Source organism: Pinus tabuliformis, chromosome 6 (assembly GCF_031772625.1).
Source record: "Pinus tabuliformis cultivar Carrire ecotype Pingquan chromosome 6, CPIR1, whole genome shotgun sequence".
Classification (NCBI taxonomy): Eukaryota; Viridiplantae; Streptophyta; class Pinopsida; order Pinales; family Pinaceae; genus Pinus; species Pinus tabuliformis.
In genome coordinates, this window is record NC_142292.1 from 1087355195 (window position 1) to 1087364896 (window position 9702).

Genomic DNA, 9702 nt, shown 5'->3' on the forward strand with positions numbered 1-9702 from the left:
GGTCAGAAATGATTGGGGAAAATTGGGAAGAAAACTTGAAGAAAATTTATTGGTAGCAGGTTGCTCTTGAACATGACACTTTCACTCCATCACCATGACTGAGTCGATCTGGGTTATTCCGTTCACCGGTCATATCACCATTGGTCCACCGTACCATCCACTTTTGGGGTTAATGCTACCAATCCATTTCAGTGTTGCCGATATGTTCAAGAGAAGTCGCTCAGAGAATTCACCTACCCAGCTTGTGTCTCATCCGCTGCAATACCTTCACGCTTCATTCTTTCATGACCGCCACCCTGAACCTTGTGTCATCAGATCATTTTCACCTCCACAAAATCATTTGCTCTGTTCCGTGTCGGAGATGTGTGATTCATTAATGCCCTCCTACGATGGGTCACTTCTTGTCGACATCAGCTCATGATCCAAGAAGTCGACCTAGGAACAACCCTTTCAGTACTTTGAAGCTTGCATGCCTCAATGGAAAGTTTCTCACTTCAGGCGACAGGTTTACATTAATGGCCTTCGACCGAAAGATTTTGCATGGTGTTCAACATTGATTCATGTATTCACACCATGTGAATTGTACTGCAGTACCTTGAGGGTCATTAGCATTATTGGTGATTCCTCTCGTGCCTATTAACAACTTACATCATTGGCTGGTAATCAGGCGATGTCTTTCCATGTTCGACTTCAGAACATCTTTTCACATGGATTGACTTATACTTCAAGCGAAGATTGAACGAGTTTGAAGACTCTGGATCTAGTTTCATCCATTCAGGTTGCGATATATTCAGGAAAATAAAGACATCCAAATGTACATCATTGTTGCACAGATAATCATCCAAGCTAAGGGATGATGGCTCTACCAGAATCATCAGTCTACCACACAGACGGTTGTCTGTCCTATGTACATGAAAATGAATTTATAAAGCTAAGCATGGGAATGCCCACCTCAACCAGATCATGAAAATATTATGAAGATAATCTATTGTATTGTATCTTATTACAGGTCACCTTCCAGTGTGTAAAACATCGGATCCTCATGATAAAGCATTTCACCTGACATTAAAAGATTTATGACCTCATGCTTTAGGGGGCAACTGTTATAGACATATTTGGGCACTGCAACCCCAATCACATATGTCCACAAACCAAGGGCTTCTAAACCCCTAAAAGTGTTGTTTCATACCCTAAAGGATCAAGGTCAACTGATTACATCATTTCCTAGAAGTTCTCCCTGAAAAACTGCTCAGAACTGGTCAAAACTAGATCATCTCACCTGCTCCATGGCCAGGGTGCGATGCATCTCACCTTGTACACACGGGAGGTGCGATGCATACTAAAATGGCCTTTTGTAGGGTGTGATGAGCGAGAATAGACAAATGGCAGAGACAATTTGCTAAGTGGATGATCAAGGAATCTTCTAGAAACTTCTCATATGACACTTGCCTATCAGAATTCTCCCATGGATGAGTAAGATATCAATGAAATCTCCAAGTGGAACCAAGAACTATCAATGGAATGACACTAATCAAAAACCCAGAGCTGACTCACACCTCTACAAATATCTATATATGGATCCCTCATCTTAGAGATCCAGGGGTTAGAGGCTGGAATTTTGTAATTTTCAAGGAAGTGTTGTTGGTTTCTCTTTGAAGACATTGTTGGGTGATCTTGCTTTGTATGAGGTGAAGAGGGCTTTCATGCTGGGAGGATGGTGCTAGGTCAGACCAAGTGGTTGTAATTCTCTCTTCTACTACTTCTATCAATAAAGTTATTTGAGTTTTCCTCCATATTCTTGTGTATCTCTGAATATTGTGTTGATATATGCATTTTTGTGGTGAATATATATCTGATCCTATATTGTTTACAGTGATAGATCTCTATGCTTTGATGGTATTATGCTGCTTTGACTCTACAGGTGCTCTTTGAAGCAGGACAAGTAAGGAAGGAGTGGCGAAATTCTGTCAAAGGGGAAGGGAAACAAGCAAGGATCCAAGCGAAAGACTGAGGTTGGTACTCTCTGCTTCTTTCTCATCTATCTCTTGTAAAGGAAAACACAAGTGACTTTAGTTTGTTTGTTTCTAGGATAGCTACCCGTCTTATTGGGACTGGCAGCTCTGAATAGACACTAGTTTTCCCGATAACACCTGGTACATACTTTACATCAGTCAGGGTGAGAGGAGCTCCATGCTCCCTCTAAAACACAACCGTACCTTCACCTGAAAAATGGTACTTTCCATCATCACCCATCTCGATCCACATCTGGACATCCTTCTCCTCCAAGGTAATGAAAAGATTCTTGTCACCTGACATGTGGAATGAAGCTTCACTGTCCAGGTACCACACACATCCCACCATGGATGAAACCATCCATGCAATAAGAGAGAAATCCAACTCAAACTGTGAGGCCAGTGCCTTACCATCAGATCCCTTCGAGGATCCCTTCTTGGATTTCTTCTGTGGATAATTTGTAGCATAATGGCCCACTTCATGACAATGAAAACATTTCACTTTCGATTTGTCAAACTTCTTCCCACCATGGGAAGAACTGGATTTGGAATGGGACGCCTTCCCTTTCCCCTTCCTTGCCTTACTCTCTAAGGCTATATTTTCCTTATCATCTTGCTTTGATGAGGATCCATCTCTGGTGCTTCTTCTTATCTCCTCCTGCATCAGATCTGACCAAATTCGTTCCCAATATGGCAGTTTTTCTCTACCATTTACCGAATCTTGGTAGCTATTCCAGCTCTTAGTAAGGCCGAGGAGCACAAGACTCACCATGTCATCATCTGCTGTCGTGATCCCTACACTTCCAAGCTCATCCCTACAGGTGGTGAGCTTGTTCAGATATGTAGAGATCGTGTCGCCCTTTTCACACTTGATTTTCTAAAGCTTGTTTTTCAGCGCCAGCTTGCTCTGATCGTTGTTGTTCTAATATAGATCTTTCAATGTTTTCCACATCGAAAACGGTGTCTCCTTCCCATGGAGACTCGAGACTATGTGGTCTCGAACTCCCTCCAGAAGGATTCTCCTTGCTCTAGCCACAAATTTCTTCCATTCCACCAACTTTGTAGCATTAGCCACTGTCGGCTTGGGGACTTCTTAATCAATGAAGTCCTTTAGACCGTTATCCTCTAATACTGCTTCCATGAAATCCTTCCAGGCTATATAATTCGAGCTGCCATCAAGGGCATACTCGAGTCTTAAATCGTTGAACGCCATTGGTGAAATTGAGATGTGCTAAGAACTCCATTTCTATATTTAGGAACCTCAAACTTTGAACTTCTCCCTTCTTGTATATTGTTCTCACCTTTGATCACCTTTTCTCTGATACCATGTAGAAATTCCCAGTATAGATCAATAGATTATGCAATATACTAAATCAAAATACAAGATCTACTTCTACAACAAACTTGCAGAAGCTTAATTGAATATGAGCAAGATCAAATAGAACACACATAACAGATGAATAGAAATCAATCACACATGAACACAAAAGAATACTCTGGGGAAAGCCTCAGCTAAAAACCCCGATCTATGTATTATCGTACAAGTGGAAATATGTTCAGATTACACAAAGAATCAGCTCACAAGCTATCCTGCTCTCTGCACAATCAAACAATACAGCTCACAGACTGAATAGACACAAGATATGCCTTCCCTTAGCCCTCCAAGCCTCCTATTTCCTTGCGCAGTTTTCCTTGGGATCCAATGTTGCCACCTGCGTGAATTGGCCTCATCACACACTCACTAAACCCAAAAGTAACTGTGCAATCTCCAAGGAATGAATTCCTTCTACATGCAAGAGATATCCTCCAAGGAATATTCCTGCAACTGATAGTACATTGTCCCATCATCTGATCTCAACTGGGTCTCGAACTAACATGCATGAGTTATTTATGAGAGAATATTCAGTTATCTGAAGTGCAGTAGTTACATGCATGCATGCATTAACTAACTGAACTCACAATTAGTTCAACAAACTATTTGAACTAATCTAACTGGACTTAACTCAGTTAATTGAGCTAACTAATTACAAATCAAATTACAATTCATCCTTGTCTCTTTAACTAAGGGATAAATTCCTCAATCAATGGGATAACTGTTGCATGTCCTCACATAGACTTCATGTTTGATTTTCCACAACTAATTAACTCAATATGAGTTAATTAATTATTTTACAAACAGCAGCTAAGATCAAATTCGAATTTTACTTCTCTGTTTTAGTTCAGGGACTAACTAAAATAGGAAGGTATCCCAAAATTCTATTTATGGCAGTACTATTTCTAGCACTTCTATATTTAACATTTCTTGTTGCTATTTTCAACAATAAAGACAGTCGAGCAGAAGTTATTCTAGAGTGATTCCTTTCAAATGTGTGAGGACCATTCTCGACAGCATCCACAGCCAAACATAGGTGTTACGTTATATTTGTTGATGACTATTCTCATAAATGTTGGATATTTTTCATGTAGAAAAAGTATCAAACTTTCACAAAGTTTTGTGAGTTCAAAGCATTGGTGGAGAAAGAGTCAGGCAAGAAGGTTAAAGCTCTATAGAGTGATAATGGTGGTGAGTATGTCTCAAATGAGTTTAAGAACTTCTGTGTAGCGGAAGGGATTAAATGAGAGTTGACGGCACCCCATAACCCTCAACGGAATGGGGTGGCCGAGAGGAAGAACATAAGCATAGTAGGGGCATCGAGGGATATATTGCATGATCAGGGCCTACCACTATACTTGTGGGTTGAGGCATGCAACAAACCAGTTTATGTTCAAAACCATAGCCCACATCGGATACTTGAGATGAAGACACCAGAGGAGGCTTATTCTAGTAAGAGGCTAGATGTTGGTCACTTTAGGATTTTTGGGTCATCGATATATTTCCATGTGACCAAAGATGCATGGAAGAAGCTTGAACTAATAGCAAAGTTGGGGATATTTTTGGGGTGCACTAATACACCTCACAACTATCGAGTCAACATGTCGACCAGTCGGATGACAGTGGTTCGCAGGGATATCAGATTTGATGAGGAGAAGGCCATGAAAGTTTCCCTTGAGAGGGAGCTTGAGCTACATGCAGATGAGGAGCTTTTAGCTCCTAAGTTTGAGGGCCTCATATTGATGTGGAGCAGCCACATGCATAGGTTCCAAGAGTCGAGACATCCACTCAGGTGGAGTCTTCTAGAGATGGGAGAAAGCGCACTAGAGAGGCTGATAGATTGTTGGATGATGCACAGGAAAATGTGGGAGCACCCACTTCTTAGCGCAGATGGAGGAGGTCACCAGAGAGGTACACTGGATACATGGCGCTTATGGGTGCATGTGTTGAGACAAAACCATCTTCCTTTCCAGAAGTAGTGTAGCAACCGTTTGGGTTGATGCGATGGTGGAGGAGTATGACTCCATAGTTCAAAACAGTGTTTGTGATGTGGTCCTGAGAACTGAGGACAAGTCATTAGTGAGTTCACGTTGGCTTTACAAGGTAAAGCAAGCAACAGATGGTAGTGTGGAGAAGCATAAGGTTAGATTTTTGACCCATGGATTTTCACAGGTAGAGGGGATTGACTATGATGAGACCTTTTCTCCTTTTGCAAGGTACTCATCAATCAAATCTATATTGGCACTATCAGCACATATGGGTTGGAAGATCCATCAGATGGATGTGAAGACTGTCTTCCTCAATGGCATGATTGAGGAAGAGGTGTACATAGATCAGCCCGAAGGTTTTGAAACCTTTGATCGTGAGTTGCATGTGTGACAACTCAAGAGAGCATTATATGGGCTGAAGCAAGCACCCCGTGCTTGGTACACCAGGATACATAGTTACTTCACTGGGTCGGGATTCACGAAGAGTAAAGCGGATGCGAACCTATACCACATTATGTTGGAAGGTAAGTTGTTGATCATTGTACTTTATGTTGATGATCTCATACTGACATGTCATGAGAAGCTCATCAAATCTTGCAAGGAGGGCCTTGAAAGAGAGTTTGAGATGAAGGACATGGGGCTCATGCATCACTTTCTTGGCATGGAGGTATAGCAGGGAGATGGGGAGTTGTTTGTATCTCAGGGCAAGTATGCCAATGAGATACTCAAGATATTTCTCATGGAGAGCAATAAGCCCATGGAGACTCCTCTAGCTGGTAATTGGAGAAAGGAGGATGCTACTTCAGGGGTAGTAGTGGAAGCTATTGTTTACAGGCACCTTGTGGGTTCACTCATGTACTTGGTGAACACATGACTAGATATGTGCTATGTAGTTAACCAGCTTAGTCAAGTTATGGTTAGGCCTACCAAGTTGTATTGGAAGGTGGCAAAGCATGTATTGAGATACCTCAGAGGCACTACTCAGTTTGGGTTATGGTACAAACGGACAGAGGGAGTGAAGCTTCAAGGATTCACTGATGCAGATTGGGTAGGGATTCCATCCCATGGGAAGAGCACATAAGGAGGGATATTCAGTATTGGGTCAGTGGCAGTTTCTTAGTACAGCGGGAAAAAGAGATCGATTGCACTCAGTTCGGCAGAGGCAGATTACATGGCTGCAAGTAAGGAAACATGTGAGGTTATCTGGATGAGAAAGATCCTGGTTGGTTTGTTTGGTCAGCAAATGGATCCTACTATGATTTACTATGATAATCAGAGATGTATCAAATTCTCTGAAAATCTAGTTTTTCATGATCGGTCCAAGCATATTGATATCCGATATCATCATCTCATAGATTGTGTGTTGAGGCGGATCATGTTGTTAGATTACATTCCCACGGAGGAGCAAGATGATGACATCTTGACAAAGGAATTGTCAAGATGTAAATTCGAGTTTCACAAAGACAGGATCAGGGTAGCTGATAATCCCTTTCTTGTTGAGAGGGAGTGTTGAGAAATGGCAACAAGAAACTCGAGTTTAATTTGTCCTTGAATTAAACTATGAATTAAAATCAAATTTCATTCTCATAGCAACTTGTAAATAGCTAATTAAGTTTATTAAACTTAATTAGCTTAGTAATTTCGAGTTGGAAGTTTTTCTGAAGTCATGTATATGTTCTCCCTATATTATAGGGGTCCAGGATGAGTTAAGTATGAGTTGTAATTAGTTAACTCAGTTTATTGAGTTAATTCCAGTTAAATTAGTTCCAAATTGTTTGAGGAACTAATAGTGAGTTAACATTCAGTTGATGCATTAGTGCACTCAACTAGTGCTACTCAAGTTAACTGAAGATTCCCTCATCAGAAACTCATGCATGTAGATTCTAAGAAAGACCCAGTTGAGACTAGAGTGGAGGGATAGTGTACTATTTGTTTTATATTGTTCTGAGTTGCACTGATAGTGCATGAAATCAGGAATTGATCCTTGAAGGGATTACGCAGTTTTGAGTGCACTGATTTCCCTTTAACATGGGATAATCATCCATAGGAATTGCGCAAGGAAATAGGGACTTGGAGAGCTGGTGAATTGGCTAAGTTTTGGCCAAGAGCTTGCTTGTGTGTTGGAGATTTATTTTTTTGAGTGTTGGGATTGTTCTTGTGAGAACAAGCATTGTAATCTCATCTTGATTTTCCGATATATACAATACAAATAGTGGGTTTTTGAGTTGTGGCTTTCCCTGGATATTTATTGTGTTATGTGTATTTGATTCTCTTCCTCTTGTCAATTATTGTTTTGCTCGATCTTTATGTTCTTCCACTGTAAAGAGTAGAAGTAGATTTTTGTCTCTTGCTTTAGTACATTGCATGAGCTTGTGAATCTACAAGAAAATCTACAATCAAAACTTCTTCGCTACGATGTTGATCTTCCTGATGTTTCGTTCTATTTTACTCCAAATTGAGGTTATCCTTTAAGAGTTGGAGAACTTTTTGTTGATGCTCGATGTGATCTTCCACTGATTGAACCTTAGAATTTTCTCGTAAACATGATGTGATGGACGATGGATGATATCCATAAAGTTCCGTAATGGGGTCATTTTTGCTGCAGTATGGAAGGAAGTGTTATACCACCATTCATCCAAAGGTAACCACTTGACCCATTGTGTTTGTTTATCAGATACAAAGAAACGATGATATCCTTCCAAACATTTGTTCACTATCTCTGTTTTCCCATCTGATTGAGGATGTTAAGATGAGCTATGAGCTAATTGAGTACCCTGATAAGAAAATAATTTCGTCCAAAACTTTCCATTGGAAATAAGATCTTTGTCGCTTATAATAATCTTTGGGTTTCCATGTAGATTTTGAATTGTTTCCATAAATGCAGTAGAAATTGTATTGACCTTAAATGGATGAAATAATGCACAAAAGTGTGCATACTTGGTAATTCTACCAACTACCACCATGATGACACTCTTTCCTTTGGACTTGGGTAAACTTGTGATAAAATCCATTGAAACATCCTCCCAACATTGACTTGGAATGGATAAATGTTGTAACAGACCCAAGGTCTTAATTGTCTCAACTTTATTTTGTTGGCAAACCAAACATTCCGCCACAAACTTTTGAATATCAGATTTAAGGCCATCTAAAAAAAAATCCTTCTTAACGTGTGGTAATTTTTTAAAAATCTTGAGTGCCCTCCTAAGGGAGAGGTGTGCAATTCCCGAAGAATATTTTGTTTGACTTGGGAATTCTTACAAAGGTACAACTAATATTTGTACCATAATGAATCATTATTCCAGCTGAATGTATTAGATGTACTAGGATCTTGTTGCAAATTTGGAGTGAGTGCCCACACTTCTTCGACATTCTTCCATTCATCCCATTCCCGAAGAATATTTTGTTTGACTTGGGAATTCTTACAAAGGTACAACTGATATTTGTACCATAATGAATCATTATTCCAGCTGAATGTATTAGATGTTCTACGATCTTGTTGCAACTTTGGAATGAGTGCCCACACTTCTTCGACATTCTTCCATTCATCCCTTGCTTTGGTTATCCGATCCAGTTGGATAATAGAAATGGCACAAAGAAATGCTTCCACATCCTCATCCTTTCTTGAGAGTGCATCTACAACAACATTTTTCTTCCCTTTTTTGTAGATGATTTCAAAGTCATAACTCAACATCTTTGTGACCCATTTTTGCTTATCTTCTAAAGATAATATTTGTTCTAAAAAGTATTTAAGACTATCATGATCTGTTTTTACCTTGAAATTCCTTCCCATTTGTAAGGTCTCCATTTCTTAAGTGCATGTAGTATTTCCAACATTTCCTTCTCATAAATAGCTTTGTGTAAATACTTTCCTTTGATTGGACGAATTTCAAAAGCAATGGGTCTTCCTTCTTGCATTAAAACAACACCATTTCCATTTCATGAGGCATCTCATTCCATAATAAAGGTTTTTGTGGCTAAGACCGGTGCTTGGCACATTGCCTTTTTAGGATGCTCAAAGGCCTTAGTTGCTTTTGGAGTCCAAGAAAATGAATCTTTCTTCAATAATGTTGGTAGAAGTGTTGTTATTCCACCATAATTCTTAACAAACTTGTGATAATACCCTATCAACCCAAGAAATCCTCCCAAATGCTTTATGGATGTGGGTATTTTCCATTCCTTAATGGCTTTAATTTTGTTAGGGTCTAACTTAAGACCCACATGAGATACAATATGACCCAGATATTCCACCTCTTGTACTCCAAAGAAACATTCAGAGGTTTTTGCATATATTTTTTTCTCCTCCAATATTTTGAGCACCTTGTCAACATGT